This window comes from Neltuma alba, unplaced genomic scaffold, assembly GCF_004799145.2.
Source record: "Neltuma alba isolate B1F8T4 unplaced genomic scaffold, ASM479914v2 tig00013543_pilon, whole genome shotgun sequence".
NCBI lineage: Eukaryota > Viridiplantae > Streptophyta > Magnoliopsida > Fabales > Fabaceae > Neltuma > Neltuma alba.
In genome coordinates, this window is record NW_021637752.1 from 9,383 (window position 1) to 27,882 (window position 18,500).

Consider the following 18,500-nt stretch of genomic DNA (forward strand, 5'->3'; position numbering starts at 1 on the left):
TGACTAATCAATCCTCAATGAACTTATTAAAGTAACCAAAATTCCTTAATTGAAAAATCGAAAAGAGCTATAGAGACACATGATCACTTGCTAACTTATAACTAAAATTGGAGACAGGCTGCGTTATAGGTGGGAATGAATTATATATATATATATATATATATATATATATATATAAACTAGAAGGGCAATCCACATTATTGCGTGAATAATTATTTCCCCCCATTCAGTTACATTTAAGTACAGTTCTCCATATCTAGAATATAAGTTTTTTTTTTAATTTTACTTTTCTGTTCCTTAATATAATAGCTATTTCACTAATTTGATTAGATTAAAGAAATTAAGTAAGTTAATTAATTATAAGAAATATGAAATTTTTTTTAAAGCATCATAATCATCTTTTTTAATATCCTTCTTCCCTCATTTACTTGATTATAGTTGAGGGAGTATCTATAGGGATAATTTAGAAAAAAATGATAAATATGAGAAATAGATCTTATGTTTAAAATCAAAATTAACTTAATAATTAAATTCTATATTAAGAATCGAAGGAGTATATAATGGGGAGACTTCTAATCTAAGCCTACATGAGGATAAAACTCTCGTGTCTCTTGTTTTTTTTTTAAAAAAAAAAACTCTCAATAGTGTTAATTACCTGGTCAACATTTAGACTAGAAATAACGAACAGTACAAGTGTATAAATGCTGATTCATAAAAAGTACTCTTTCAGTTTTAAATATAAAAATCTTTTTACAGTGTAATTTACACTACAAAATAAGTCTTATATTTAGAACTGGAAGAATAGTAGAAATGTTCATGTGTTGATATTAATCAACAAAGCATATCAAAACTCATAGAATTGAACCAAACATGCCATGAGAGATAGTAGTAAAAACTAATCTCATATCTTATATATTTATTATTTTAATTAACTTTAACGGATATTTTAATCTACATGATTTAATTAGTTGGCAGATGAGATAATATGGAGTAATTAAACAAGGCTGGTGTGGGCGCACATAAACGATAAATGACATGAGTTGTGGGGGCAAAGGGAGAAATGTCACCGAGATTTCCAACACGACCCACACATGGGAGCTCAAAAGACACGGACGCGTTTGTGCGCTGGAATTCACGGGAAACAGACAAATACCGTGATATTTCGAGATTCTCGCGAGATCTCCGCTGCTTGGGCGACTCGTGTTCACACCTCTAATCTCCATGATTAACAGCGCTAAACCCAATAATTATGAATGAAGAGGATCAGACACTCGATTAATCAAAAGTTTGATTCCCCAGAGATCGTATCTCCACCGTCCAACCAGATCCGCATATCTGCCGACCACACAATTGGTGCCTTTAAATAAGATAAAGCCTTAATTAGAGTATTATTTATTGGATATAAAAGCAACTTGTTTTTCCACCAATAGCAGAGAATTAACATTGTGGGGTCACCCATTTGTTTTCCCTTTTAATGTCAAACCATTTGGCTTCTGATGCTCCCGATCAGTCTGAAATTTAGTGAAATCAAGAGCTATGATTAGAGAGAAATTTTATCCTTTAGTTGTGGAGGGAAGAAAAGACCAGTGGGGCCATGGACTCATGACTATAAACAAAAAATGATAATAATAACAATAATAAAATCATTTTTTCTTGAAATATTTTATTAAAAATACCAAATAAATGATACAAATTTTTTTAAAATTTTTTAAATAAGATACGACATACAATAATATAATTATAATAATTAATAAAATAAAAAAATACAGGTTAGCTCACGGTGAGTTGTGGGCTTGATGGTGCAAACTCGTTTTGAAGCAGATAGTCAATCCTAACTTATTCATTTTTTGACAAGTTAGGCAAATTGAACCCTTGTGCCTAACTCATATTAGTAGCTCTAATTGCATTCCTAAAAGAATGCTTATGATTAGAGCCTTTATATCCCGTTTGGTACAAAGTATTGAAAATAAAACATGGAGATTGGAATTAAGATTGAGAAAATATATTAAAAGATTATTTAGTATGAAAGATTGCTTGTTATATGAGATTAGACAAACCCTATATGTGGGATTGAGGAATATCGAGAGAAAGTAGTATTTCCCAATCCTACTTTTATGGGTTTGTCTAATCCTACATAACAAGTAATTACTCATACTAAAAAAAATTTTAATAATTTTTTAAATTATAATCTTGATTTATATATCTCATTTTCAAAGTTTTCGTATAAAACGGGAGTTTAAAGAAGATAAATGGTTTCCAAACAGTCAATATAAGGAGCAACGCTTTTGCACCCAGTGCTCTAGCTAGCGCAAATGAAGTTCATTGTTGATGGCTATCAGCTCAGCAATTGCTAACGAGACCTTCTTAAGCTTGCAACTGAATCTAGAAATCCATCTGTTTTATTTATAATGCAGGACTCCTCCAAAGCCCCAACAACCATTATCCATGACAAAAACCATCAAGGGTTTCACATTAATTTTTGCAGTATTATATTAATTTTTTTCATTTCTTATTTTTTTTAAAAAAAATATATATGTAATTTCATACTATTTATATTTTTCAATTCCCATAATAAATATGTATTTAAATATAATTCTAATTATAATTTTTATGCGCATAAAAATAAAAAATATAACTGTGATTATAATATATTCAAATAAATCGGATTATAATTAAAAATATAAGTCTCGTGTATTAGATGGAGTATAAGAAGTAGATGGTATTGTTCATAGCTTATACTAATCAATATATATAGTACTCCTCTGATCCTAAATATAAGATCCTTTTTGTAACGTAATTTATACTATAAAAAGAGTCTTATATTTAGAACTGGAAGAATATTTTTAATACAATTAACTTACTCCACATGGATTACTTCTTAACATGTGACTTGTAAAGTAGATTGACTCATTTAATCTAATTTAAATTGTTGAACCGTTTTCCACAATCATACCTACTGAGTAAGCGCAATAATTATATAATTAGAAATATTAATGTATAACCCCTCGTCCGTGGGTTCAGCTGGTGAAGGGGTCGGACACTCACCAAAGGGAGGGGGTTCGATCCTGGAAAGTGTCACTTTGTTGTAGCTACAGTCGCGGCGCTGGGAGAGGCATCTTCGAAGCCAAGGCCTCAGCTCATAACATGTGGTGATCCCCCACGTGGAGCTCTCCCCGTGCCCTGCCTTTGGCTTCGAAGATCTCTCCCCGTGCCCTGCCTTTGGCTTCGAAGATGCCTCTCCCAGCGTGGGTGAGTCCAACCCTTTTCCTAAAAATTTTTTCACCAAAAAAAAAAAGAAATATTAATGTATAATATGATATAAAAAAATCATATTCCTTTTTATAATAAAAAGTATAGATGATTTTAAATTTGACTTGGCTCTTTTCTTCTTTTTTTTGTATACAATTTAGTTATAGGAAAAAAAATGGTAGGGAAAAGCGAAAAGGAAATGTGAAGTACATAGTAGAATACTGAGAAAGGACAATTATATAATTATTATAAGAGGCTTCTGGTCTTGTCGTTTGGACAGGTCTCTGCCTGCCATCGTGCTTATCCTAACACATTGATAGGGAAAGAGTTTGGCGTTTTATGAGGACCCCATATAAAATTATAAATAAATAAGATTTCCGCTAAGATTTTATTATTACTTTTTATAAGACAACTTCATATATGCCCCGACAACTCTTTCTTTTTCTAATATTAGTAAAAAAAAAAAAAAAAACCTATTAACCAACATCACTTTTCTTTCTTCACCTTCTCGCCTCAGTGTGGTTCTATATATAAACACATAAACTTCAAATACCAAAAGAAAGATTTGAATGAAGGTTGGCTCCATTTGCTATACACTAATTAAAGAATCCTGTTTTAGTATATAAAAAATAATATATATATATATATACACTACTTTCAATTCTAAATATAAGAGCTAGTCAACTAATTTGAGTAAATTGAAAAAATTAGTTAAATTAATTATTTGTAATAAATATGTATTATTTTTCATAAAATACCTTTGCTAATCATATATATTAGTTATAACTACTATTTACTAAAACTTTTAATATGTGCAATTATTACAAAGACTATCTTAAAAAAAATACAAAAGGCAAATTGGGTAGCAACCAGAAAGAGGAGAATCCAGCTGCTTGATGGAAATGAGAGAATATATGTGTGTCTATATATATAATTAATACCAGTGGGACTTGAGTCTAACAGGAGGGACTAGTCCTTCATAATATAGTGAACTAATATTTAAATTCTTGTTAGGAGAGGTGTGTACATTTAGTATGTGACAGTGATTCGAATAAAATTGTTTCTAATAGAAGGATATCTGTATTTTAGCAAATATATATATAATTAATGAAACGCTAAACAAAAATTTATGGTATACATTGAAAATTGGGAAAAGAAGGTTGAGCATGTGGGCTGCGTGCTGTTAGAGGGAAAGGCATGCAAAAAAGTGAATAGAAGGGTCCAGAATTGATAACAAATTCAAGTGATCATCAACCAATGGTCAATCACAATGACAGCCACAAAACAAATTACATATTTACATTGCTTTCCTAATGTCACTATCCCCACAAGAATTTTTTTAATTATTATTACCGTTACAGTTACTGTTATTTCTGGATTCTTAATATAAGTTATCGAACTAATTTAGGTAAATTAATAAAACTAAAGCTAAATAAATTACTTTATTCTAATAAAAATACCATACTTTTTTAAAAAATATTCCTATGTAACATTAGCTTAAATATCAGTTTATAAGTTAAATAAATTAATTTGAAAAAAATAATAAATATGAGAAATAATAGGCATTAAGATCTTATATTTAAAATTAAAATTAAAATCTTTTAAGTTTTAACTAACTCAGATGAGAGAAGCACCTAAAAATTATTATAAAATGAAAATATAAGTTACCATAGCAGTAATGCCTTTAAAGCTCAAATCCTTTGCAAGAAAAATGATCGCCTTTGCGAGTCTTATTTTTAATCACTAGTTTTTTTTTTTTTTTGCAACTGTAAAATTGCTATTGCCAAAGTAAACGGGGAGGAATTGGATTTATGGCCATAAATAAAATAGAAAATGACGCGAACAAGGTAAGAATGGAGTATTTATGGAGATAGGTCCCACTTTTATAAAGGGCATTTTGTTAATCATATAGTAATATTTTCTCAGGAAGGTTCAAGAAGAATCAAGAAAAAACCCATTTATAAAATATGGAAGTGGTAGAATCCAGAGCATCCTTGGGAAATTAGGTGCACCACTTTGTAAAAGCATCATTATGATTCACTGAACTAGTAGCCAGTAGGTAACAAATAATGCTAACAATGACAATAACAACAAAAACAATAATAATAAAATAATTATGGTCTATGATGGAACAGTAACTTCTACCTAAAAATGTCACTGAACATTAATTTACCTCAATTTTTTAAGGTTCTTCAGGATTGCTAATTTTGGCTTGAGTAAGAGTGCCAATTGGATCGTTTAAAAAAAAAAAAGAAAGACAGGGAAAGTTCTTTTTTCTGTTCTTTTTAATTTGTTCTAAACATGCAAGTTATCCATGTGCAACTTGGAATACCTGCTAAAATTAACCCTATAAAATATGCGGTTGGGTTGGAGTTTACAATGGGCTCATTCGACTTGTTTTCTTCTTTTTTGTGGATTCTGTAGCTGGGGGCCTGGAGTGAACATTGGGTTTTGCTGATGTGTCAAACCCAACGAGTTAACATTTTAAAGATTGGGTTCATGATAAATTTGAGAACCAGGTTTAAGGAAATTGATTTCCTTTATTATGCACCATTCAATTTATTACTGCCTCTGGTCCTGTTATCTTAAATATAGAAATTAGATAAAGGTTTCATTTTAGTCCTAAATATAAAACTTTAAGTTAATTTGTCATCCAAATTTATAATTTTTTGCTCAAAATGTTCCTATTAATTTCACATATTAAAAGACTTCTAATTAACAAATAGTATCAATGCACCAAATTAAACAAGATAGTTTAGAAAAATTAAAACACATTCACTACAAATAATTAATTTAACTAATTTTTTTAATATTCATAAATTAATTATCTAGCTCTTATATTATTTTTATATTAAGGATTGGAGGATATGTAACACGATGTGCTATATGAAATGATGAAACAAGAACAATAAGCATGTTAAAATTGTTGATAAATATGAGTGCAAAAGCCCATTCCCTGTAGGCGTACCACTCACGGCTCACAAGTGAAAATGACTAATACCTCCAAAATGGTCACAATTTTGAAATGGCCGTTTCACAGATAACTATCTTTACTTTTTTCATTAATAATAACTCCATCTAAAATGCCACATAAAAAGTCTATAACCAGCTTTCAGCAGCAAATACCATTCTGACAACATCAGGTTAAGTTCTTTAGATATTGCTATTACCTACAGATCCATGAGTCCAGGCTCTAACCTCTGGACTTCCAGAACCTGATATGCTCCCATCGTTTATCTGCTGCGAAGTTGCCATGCTACCGGGATTCAGTTGCCGAGTGCTCAATTGAGGCAACTTACTATGCAGTGAGGGAAGTAGAGGTAGAGATGGAACCACCTGATTAGCTAACCTAGCCGCCTTGTTTGGCCCAAGCATTGCCATTGGCCCAATGTCCTGCTGCAACACCATATGGGATGGCTGGCTTGTCTCTGCCCAGGGCTCCCTGCGATTGTTGCATATGTTTCTCATGTTAATAGCATGTGCGTGGGCAGTTGAGAGCATGCTTGCATTTCTCGGGGTTGGCAATCCGCCAACGAAACCCTGACCTTGGCTAGTGTTCGGTGTTGGGAAAACCGCAAATCTGCCATCTGAAACTGCACCAAAGAGCTGCTCATCGTTCGAACCCAGTATATGATTATTCTGGAGATTGCTAGAGGTGCTCAAACTGTTCAGGCAGTGCATCAGTCCCTCAGAAAGTATAGGTCCAGAACAATTGATGCCAGTGATATGACTACAGGAGCTAGATTCTATGTTTCTGATGATCCTTTGGCCTCCATTTAATGGTACTGTACCATGGCCGCTTGCAGCAGCGCCCAGATAAACTGTGGATTCTGTCCCTGGAATGAGTTCCTGTTCTTGCCAATGCTTCAGCAGCTGCATTTGATATTGCAACCACAAAAATTTATTTGCACTCTGTTGCCACCACTGCTGGATGGACCTCATTTGCTGTTGAAGATTGTCAATTTGAAGATTAAATGCACTGTTGTGGGTCGGCTGCGGTGATGAGAAACTATTTCCACCCACAGTGACATTCAATCCAGAGAGAATAGTGGGCTGTGGTGATTGCGTAGGAACATCGAATTGGAATGGCATCCTACTACTTGAATTATGCAAGGGAGGTGAAGACAACCCAACAGCGCAAGTTGCAGAAGGTTTCACTGTTCTATGTGTCAAAATGGAATTACTGACAATTGGCTGCTTTTTGATACCTAATTCACCATTTTCGTTACGAGGTAAGGACCCAACTTGATCACTAATTATGCGGTACCCTTCACGAATCATCTATATCCAGGAAAAGCATTATATCAAGCATATAAGAAAGCGACGATGAAGAAAATTTTCATAGCAGACATCATGTGCAACTCACCAATGAAGTGAACTGACAAGCAATCTGGTTTGCAGAACGCAGCTGTATAAAGTGCAAACACAATCAGATTAATCGGATTCATAATAATATTACATTTTAGGCCACAGTAGTCAGAGATAATGTCAATCCCAATGAGAAAATCCAATTAGAAAGGCAAATCGTAGGGCAGAAAAATGTTAGGAATTAGTGCAAAAATTACATAACAGAAGAATTATAATGTACCTATCAAACTGCTCGTCCTGAGACCTAAATTTATGTGGCATATCAAATTCAGTCCCCAAGCAAATATGGGCCCAGGACCCCCAAAAAGAAAAAAATCAGATATCGACCATTCCCCATCGTTATTTAGATGACTGGTAAACTACAATTCAAAAACTGGTTCACTAGATACAGTTATGAAATGAGGGGAAAACAGGAAATATTGTAATACCTGTAAAATAAGAAGGCAAGCATATCAAGATCTGAAACATGAACCACTAGCTAATGCACGATATATTGACTAATATAGCATCATGGATAGTGGTTAATTAGGGAAAAACCACATTTATCAGAAGACAGAATGCGTAAAACACAGGGAAATTAAGCTTAAAAGTTAGATGAGCATGACATGACATCCATGTTCAAGGATCCACAAAAAGATGGCGAGGTCAATCAGTTCAAAGATGCATTAATTTTTAGGGAAAATTAGGGAGAGGGACCTAGTGGCGACAATAATTACGGGGGAAGATCTTAAAAACTGTATTTATTTGGGAGGACCAAATACTAGAATATAAATTTAAAATTACCAATTTGCCCTTAACAAAATCCCATAAATTATCTATAACCATATCCTATAATTTTTTTTAACAAAATAATTGAAGTTTATTCAAATTAATTCAAACTAATTGGAATTACAAAGTTACAAAACAATTCTAAATAATTCAATTCAATTCAATTAGTAAGTAATACTAATTAATTTATTCTTCCATTAGTTTTTTAAAAAAATGAAACTCCTATTTTGAGCTTCCTAAATAATGAGCTGATCAAAATTATATAGCTGAATTAAAAATTAAAATATATATATAACTTATCCATAATTAATAAGAACAAAAAATATCATGTAGGTTTAAACTTGGATTTTCTTACTCAAACTATTATAACTACTTTTATTATGACAAATATTTATTAATATAATGAATTTCTTATGTCATTTTTTATTTTAAATTTTAAATTTTATTAAGTAAGAGGATTCAACTTATTCAAATAAAATAATAGTACAAAATGGATCAGCAAAAATGTGGAACAACTTTTTTTTTGTGAATGGAGAACTTTACTGCCCTGCTCATTTTTCAAAAAGCCCACAAAAAATTATTAATAAAAAATAATGGAAAAATAAATTAGTTAATGTTGGCTATTAATTTAATTAATTAGAATTAGTGTCTGACTTTAAAATTTAAATTAGTTTGAATTAATTCAAATAAATTGTAATTATTCTACTAAATGATATGAAAATTATAGGAAGTGATGAGAGAATATAGGGGTTATGGTTTGAATAGGGGTGAGTTTAATCTTTTTAAGTTTATATTTTAATATTTGGTCTTTTTAAATAATTAAAGTTTTTAAGATCCTTTCTAATAAATATCTTTTTCTCCTGGTCCTTCTCTCTAATTTTCCCTAATTTTTAGTCAGTCAGCATAACTAATCACACCTTAGGCCGACAAATAATCATTCTATCAGCCAGTTTCTCCAGTTGACATTTAAAAAATAATAATAACAATGAGCTAGAAGCGTTTTGACTCACAGAACTAGAAAAAGTAGGCAAGAGAGACGAGGAAACAGGATGATCTCCATCACATCCATAGAACACGTGCACTTCAACTGTTCCAATGTCTAGGTTTTCCAACATGACCAGTTTAACCAGAGCTGCGTTATCAACCACTGGACAGTCACTTCCTGGGATAGGGGAGTAAAAGAGATTCAGCAGCACTCAAGGAGTTGATTTTGAAAGAAAAGTTATAAAATGTGGATATTTTTACTTTGAATGTTATGATATTCATGTGAAAATATCAATGTCCTAGTTTTCCAGTAACTGGAATACTTGGATGAAGAAATTTTATATCCCATAGAATCTTCTGACTTTCCACCGTCCTCAAAACTTGCAAGGTGAACACCAACCAGGGGAGGAGTCTGGTGGAAGGATGGCTTCTTTCGAACAATTTGATCCAACTTGAGCTTCCTGTCAATCAATCCATACCTGAATACAAATAAGAGTACCATCATGGCACAAAAAACATTCCAACATCAGTTAAACACTTCACATGAATTAATCGAAGAGTCACCTCTCACACACTTCTAGAATCTTTAATAATCTGCTAGAAGCATTTTCATCTTCAACTGATTGCTGTGGTGGACACAGGTTCTTCACAGTCAGGCTATTTGCACCAGCCAGATTACCGCTGCTCATGCTGATGACTGCACCAGCTGCTTCAGCTTTCAAACCTCTAGAACGAGAGCTTTTATGTGCCGCTCTCATAGAAGCCTGCCTTTGCAAGGAACTGCTATTTCGAGTAGTTGACAGACTTCCATCTGCAGCTGTAGCCTGCAAATTCTGAGAGACTTTTCTCTTCAGAGCAGCATTTCCATTTTTCAGACACTTGTCATAAGGCTGATCCAAGTGATTGGATGAGCAGATGGAAGTGCTATTAATTGTCGACAGCTTCAATAAGAAGTGCTGTTTTGAATTATACAAATTAGATGGACCAATGCTCCTATCCTTGCAAGAACCATCAGCGTGTAGGCCACTTGGCTCAGCAGGCTCCTGTTTCACAAAGGGAGCTCTGATCTGATCGTTTTGAATTCCTTTAAGCATCATTTGGTCATTACGTGTTGATTGCTTGACATGGAATTTTCTCTTTTTGCTTTCACATAGACTTTTCTCAACATCAAATTGCTGTTTTGGTGCGTTGTCCACCCACTGTAGTTCAGGACCTTCAGGTGCAATGCTGACTTGGCTGCCTACAAGCTGGAGTTTAGGCAGGTCCACTGGCTCTTGTTTTGGTTTCTTATAAGGGATTCTTTTAGTAGATTGTTTGTTGCAAACGCTGTTCTCACAAGAAACTATGGAATTCCCCAGAGCCATGCCATTCGTAGCATTAGCAAGTGGTTGATTGGGCATATAAACAAAATTAGGTATCTTTGGAACCATTAAGGCAATTGAGCATGATGAGTAATCAAGAGCAGAATTTATCCCCGGTGGATTACAAAAACGGCTGGAGATATTTTCCAGCATACTAGAAGTGCTTTTTTCTTTTCCCAGAGGACCACATTGAGGTTTGTGCTTTTGGGTGAGATAATCACGCATAGCATGTTTTAGAAGATTTGAGCTTCTGATTGGCAAACCTTGCATTGGTTCATCACTTAGCTTTCTTTTCTTCCACTTCCATGCAATACCCAGATCAAGCTGCCATGCATGCTAAGAATTAATCAATATGGTAGTGAAGGATTAATCATGCGTTATAAATTGAGTTCAAGTCAAGACTTTAAATTTGGTGAGTGTTAGGGTACACATTCACTCAAAGTTATATCCATTAGCCTTATTTGCAAGGAAAAAGCTTTAGACACTCCTTATTTATATATGAAATGCTTTTAGCAATCTCAGGAAGAAAAGATCTTTCAGAAGTTACAAGAATAATATAACCATCAATACCTTCTTTCCTCGAGATTCACCAAAAAGTTGGCCCCCTAAAGGTTCCGGGTTCAAATGAAGATCTGGTTGCAAAGCCTTGATGATGCAAGACTCAATTTCCTGATAATATAACATGAAACTAACATAGGGCTCATGATATGCAATGCATAAGATGAAATATACACAAGCTTAAATTGATCAATGTATACCTACCAGAAGATCTTTATATGTCCAAGAATCATTTGAGACTGACAATATGTCCTTGACAACAGTTTCCATGCACAATTGAAGGGTCAACTTATGCACAATTGGGATATTCGCAGTTGATGAAGTGTGATCCTCTTTATATATCAAAATATGGCGATAATCCCGAATCTGCAAGGTATTAACTTTCTTGTGAACAGGGATAACAAGATTAACTTCAATGTTTGACCTCTTTAATCCCCTAAGATGAGATTATATGCATCAAGAGGCAGCTGAACATTTCTCAAACGAGAAGATAGTTGACATTACACAGTGATAAATGAATTACTTCCTCTGATGTATTTGTATGGCAATCAGAAATCAGAGTAAAGGCCAGAAATTATAGTGAACTGGTGAAGTAATAATTTCTATACGTAATCTGCGCTTTGAAAATATACAGTGGTACGCAGGTACTCCACATATGCAAAATGATATAGTATCTATAATTTTGAGTTTTATCTCACCTCACACATAAGAGCTCCATTGATGTACTTGCAAGGAATATCATCAAGCATATCTCCAGGTAACCAACCATACTCAATGGCCTGGTGTGTGAAAGAAACATGGCAAAAGGTAAAAACGAGGGGGAAAAAAAAACGAAAAAGTAAACCATGGGATGTGCAGATCACATTCTAACATGAATAGAACATTATAAATGTAAAGCACTATTTTTTCAAACCAAAAAGTATAAATTTCATTTTTTATTTATTTGTTACCCTTTTGAATGTCAACTGCTGTGTGATTTAGCTGATACAGTGTGGTAGGAATTTCCCAAGCTAAAATTTCATGTGAAATAATGTTTGCTTAGGTAAAGAAAGAGATGAGCAGAATTATAAAAGAGCATAATATATGGAACAAGGCTTCATAAGTATGAATATCAATTGACAGATACCCACAAATGGAAACACACAACTTCAAATGAGAAGGACGTAAACAGCGTTGCACCATTTTCTCCTAGCATGAGAAACATTTCAAATAAAAAAAAATGGCCAGAGTTGCTACAGATGTTTGTGACATGCAAGTTGAAGGGCACCGAGTGAGTAGCTATTGTGGACTCATGCATTTATGTTAGTGAACATTATTCATAATATGTAGCGTACAAACTTGAAAATACCTCCAGTCTCATTTACATATATATTAGTAGAATGTCAAAAGCATAAACACATCCAATATTACAGATATTCAAAACAGAAGCCAAATTAAAAGTACTGATTACAAACTCATTAGAGTATGAGGTGTGAATATGATTCGTTTCTGCAAATCACTAACAGATATATGCCAGAGAGGGAAACACAATAACACCATTACTAAGTTAAAGCATCATTTTTGCTTAGAAGTAAGGGGGGAAAAGAAAATAGGATCTATATAGCCTTTGCTAAGAGGATATATAGCATACTAAGATCAAATCAATATATAGTCTGGTCAATCAGATTTGAGTAAATATATCTTTTGATGCTTACAGAGAAAAGTGTTTCTGACGCCTTGTCATATGGAAGCAACTGCTTTGGCACATCACTGGGGAACTGCAGGGGCAGAAATCAACAATAAGGATTAAATTCCAGTAGTAGTGAGAAGCAGTATAAATGACTAGCATACATAACTCTTAAGTTTTAACCCTTGTGATACCGACCTCATTACCTTTCCCAATAGAAAATCCATCTTTGAATAAATTCAGTGAGAAGGACACCTCAAGTCCTGCATGATAGCTAACCATGAAAACGAATGCTTTCATAATAGATTGCTGTACAATGTAAGTATTAACATTACCTTCTGAGGTTGAGTGCGATAGATTCTTGTGCTTCTTATTTGAGTCATCAACTAATGCAGCTCCTATCTGAGATAAGTTTCCCCATATCAAAATATTTGATATTAAATTTCTCACGTACTATCATATAAATTAAGATAAGATTTATTGCAAACCCAAGAATTATTTTTTGAGTATGCTTTTTTTCAAGTATAATGATGCTTTTAGTATAAGTATATTGATGCCCAATCCATGAAGCAGGGAAACATGAAAAAAGAGTTGAATCAATTAACGACACTTATCATGCACTGCATCAAGCAGGGAGGAGAAAAGAGATTCTAAAATAAAATGTCACAGATCTGTTTTCTTTGCAATGCAGAAAGAAAATTAAACTACAACAGATCAAATGGCTAGAATAACTTGGCATTTTGTGGTATACAAAGAAGATGCGCTTTCACCAATCGAGTATGATAGACAGAAATTATTTCCTTTTAGGTAGGAAGTGTGAACTTCAATTTGCAAAGGTGAGAGAGCGACTTCTAGAGGGAGTTCTTTAAAATTTCTGGAGATATATTTCATAAATGTGCGGTCCTAAATGACTATACAATGTTGTTGATAGATTAAACTATGGATGACCCTGTGTATCCCAATTCAACATTCATAGTGTTGAAAGGTAGACATATGGAATTTTGTTCCCATATGTTTAAAGTAGGGTGGCTGGTGACATATTTTCCTTGAAGAATACCCACAACATGCAAATTCACCTCAATTGCTCAATTACTGGCTATTATGCTACAATGAAATAAATGTTTTCCCCTGTTTTTCATCTACATAAGCCACATGCAACTCAAACGGGCTAAGTAGAAAGAAAATGATATATTGCTTCCAGCCCCTTAGATTTCAATAATTATATACCTTTTCTCTAGTATCCCCAACCCTCTGACAATTTTAACATCCAATGCTTGGGGACCGAGCAATTTTGATATCTCACATTTCAATTTTTAACACATTTAGTCCCCAGAGTTATTAACTTTTTGACGACTATTATTTCGATGGAAAAAGATTCTGCTACAATTTCCCTGCTAGAATGATGAATTTCATGTTGATCTACAAAAATAAAACCCGACATTCATTCATATAAATTAAACAGAAAAATAAACAATGTAAATGATTAAAAGACAGCAATGAAATAATAAATAAAGTGGGGCTGACAAATTGGTAAAGCAACATTCCAAGTTGTTATTCAATAGAAGATGATTTTAAACTTTTGCTTTTCGACTGGTTGATAACAGTTGGTAGTGTGGGAATCGTGTTGAGGGACCTGACCTTTAGCCTCCAAACGACGGGGATAGTCAAAACCCCATCTTCCCAAATTTCATATACGAAGCCTTGATGGGCCATACACACAAAAGAACGGTGATTCCCTCTTTCTTGTTTTTTTAATCTGAAAAGCTCGACTTTTCAAGAATATCATGCAAAAGTTTTTCTTGACCAGAAAATATCACGCAAAAGTTGACGGTTGCAGCCAGCATTATTCAAATAAATTTAATATTTGAGAAGATACTACAAAAAGGTAAACAATCATCGTTGATGCTGGACAATATTAAAACTATGTTACAGCATGTGATTATTTATTAATTAACTAAAGAAGAATGAAGTCATGAACACTCAGGCACCATTATCAATCCAATGGAAGAGCATGATCAGACGAGAGCATCAAGCCCCAACCCCTCCGGCCTCGGATTGCATCAAAACAACCTCATTTCAACTCTCGAATTGATATTCACACAACCACGCTCACACTCATCCCCCAGAAGAAAAAGCCCCCAGACCAATAGTCCAGAACTACTGAAATGCCATTCAAACTTCAAAAAATCGCAAAAACGAACAAAATGCGAACCAAAAAATCAAATAATCTAACGACGAACACATGCCTCGGCGATCCTAGGCTGAGAATCATTTGCGGAGGGAGTGTCGTCAGCTTTGTCGTCAATTGGAAGCAGCTTGGGCTTATACCTGGTACCCACTCTTGCAACCTCGAAAGACACGCCCATGGGTGTGGTGTTCAAGCCGAATAGCAGAGCGAAGAAGAGAAGTGGGTTATGGAGGAGTGGAAATTGGGGGGAGGAGAAGAGGCGCAGCCTCGAAGGCTTCTTACAGAGATTGTACTGTGGGGTGATCTGCGAGCGAGGGAAACGAAGGTGGCGTTCTTCCCGTTTTATATTGCCAACTCTGCCATGAAGGCCAACACGTAGAAAGAGGCGTGACTCCTTTCTCTCTCTCCTCTTGTCTTTCTCTTTCTCCGGGCCAGTATTTTTTTTTTCCTTCTTTTTTTTTATTACATAAAAAAGCCGTCATAAAACTCTTTACTTAGGAGTTAAGAAAGACAAAATGGACGTCAAATTTTACAATTCTTAATTTTGACTAAAATTGTGGATAATTTTTAAATAATTTTACGAATTTATACTATTTTATTATTTAAATTTAAGTAATTTTTTTCAATACAATTCCTTTAAAATTTTAAATCCCTAATTTAATAGTATTATGTAATCAATCGCGCAGTTAGGACAACTTATCACTCAACCCAAATTAAAATATATCAAGGTCAAAAAACCCAGATTAAAATATAAGCATTAAATAACTAAATTACACAACTTAAATAGTTGATAAAAATTTGTCAAAAACAATAAATATATAAAAAAATACAATTTTTTCTCAAAATATTTTTATTTGTGGAGAGGATAAATAGGATAAAGAAGTGGGAAAATGATATGAAAAATATATAATTAATTATGAATAAAAATAGAAAAATGTATTAAATGATTAAACAAATTCAAATTGATACTTATATAAAACAAAATTCTTAAGAAAATGTGTGCTTATATTTTGAATTAGAGGGAGCATTATTGATGTAAATTTTTTATACTACCTAAACAAAAAATTTTAAACATAAGATTTAAAATCTAAAATTCAAATACAAATGTATATCCATTTATTCAAACACCACTTTAAGATATGAATAACTAATTTTATGATGGGAAAAATGGTAAGTAATGTTTTGAGTTTCACCTGCTCAAGTAAATAAGAGTAAAATGGATACAAATAATAGTCAATAATCCAAATTACTTTAATCTAATAAAATTGATAATGTTTTGATCTTCAAAAATCAATAATTATTTTTCAGAATTTACAAATTCATGAAACGATTTGAGAATGATTTGATAAAAGTTATAGAAAGTATATATCTCATACAAGTCAAAACGCCAGCAGAGGCTAAAATAAAATGTAAAGTGACTTCATCAATGTGGGGCATAGGAGGGGCACTGGGGCCCATAACCATGCAATAGTACATCTGGAATCAAGAGGACGGAACGTCCTGGCGTCAAGGAAATGCATGGGTGTATACATAAGCATGGAGTATTGTTTTGTTAATTTGCAGGAATATCCTTATTTTATTCATTAATATTTAACTTTTCATTTATGAGAAGAAAGCTTCTTCTTTTTTTGCCAACTATGAGAAGAAAGTTATACTACCTCATGTCCTTAATATAAGATCTTGTTTGACTTTTATTTTAGTCCTAAATATAAAATCTCAATCCACTTTATCTCTCATATTTATACATTTTTTCAAAGTAGTCTTTTTAATAATAGTAGTTCTAGTCAATACACTTGATTAGCAAGGATATTTTAAGAAAGAAAATACATATTTAGGACAAATAACTAACTCAATTTACTTCCTTAATCTCTTCAAATTAGTCAACTAGCTCTTATAATTAAGACCAAAGGTAATAATTACTACTTTTATATTTATTTAATTTCATTTTTAAGGAATTTTTTCATTAAATACAACATCATTCACACACACACACTAGCTAATCACCCACTCTGCATACTATTGAAATCATTTTTTGTAGTATTGTTAGTATCTTACTACTGCCTCCGTTTCTTATTATAAAAGACGAATAACCGAATTAAGTTGATAAAAAAATAATTAAAATTAGTTAAGAACAATCAATGTGTAAAAAGTATAATTTTTTTTCAAAAATACCCTCATTAATAAGAAGAGAGAGCATGAGAGAAAATCATTAAATTATTAAAAGAAAGAGAAGTGGGAGGGAGAGGCAGTTTGAGTTAGAGACAATAAATATAGATAAAATAGAAAATCAGTATAAAAAAGTAGAGACAACTTTTAAATATCTCTTATATATAGGAACATGTCATAAGCATTAAATGTCTCTTATAATAAGGAACGGAAGGAGTATCATATTAATGAAGAAATATGGCATAGATCAAAGGGTTAACTGAATGACATTCCTACCAAACACGTGGGAAAAAAAGCTTTTTAGAAGGGGAATGCACGAAAAATGTATTTAACCCTTAAAAAAACAACTTTTCACATATTCTCTCTAGTCTATAATATAAGATGTTGGTTAAAAAAAAATCACGTTGTTAAGATATTAATATGATTTTTTCACTTTTAGCCCTATTAAATAAGAGAGAGAGTAGAAAGATGAGAGATAATAAAAATATACCATTAAAAGCAATTATATCATATTTTAGGGGATAAAATAAGAAAACTCTATATGAGAGATGGTAAAAGTATAACATTAAAGACAATTGTATCATTTTTCAGAGGTAAAATAAGAAAACTCTATCATTTTAAGAAAAATTTAATATTTAAACTTTTATTTCTTAATATGTTAGAAAAGTTAATTAACTTCTGCGTAGGAGAGACTACCAAGCATTACATAAGTATTGACTTATTTACAACTTCATCAACAAATAAGCTGGCTCTCTTGATCAAGCAATTTCAACTTTGAATTGGCCAAAAAAGAAAAATTCAACTTTTACATAGAGTTGCCAGGAGCAACGGACGATTAGGAGTATGTTCTTTTTCACTCGTAACAAATTAATACTTTTTTGGTACTATTTATAAGGTAAAAAGATAAAATATTTTTTAATCCTATTTATAGGGTACTGAGAAATTTTTTTTATATGGATGTATAATTTTATTCCTTATTTATTATTACGTTGATTTTATTTATATAAGATATAATATATATTAAATAGAGATAAAATTAAAAAATTATTAAATTTTAAATAAGAATTGATAAAGTTTAAGATTATTTTTAATTTATACTCTCTCCGTTCCTTATTATAAGAGATATTTGATGCTTATGACATGTTCCTATATAAGAGACACTTAAAAGTTGTCTCTACTTTTTTATGTTGAT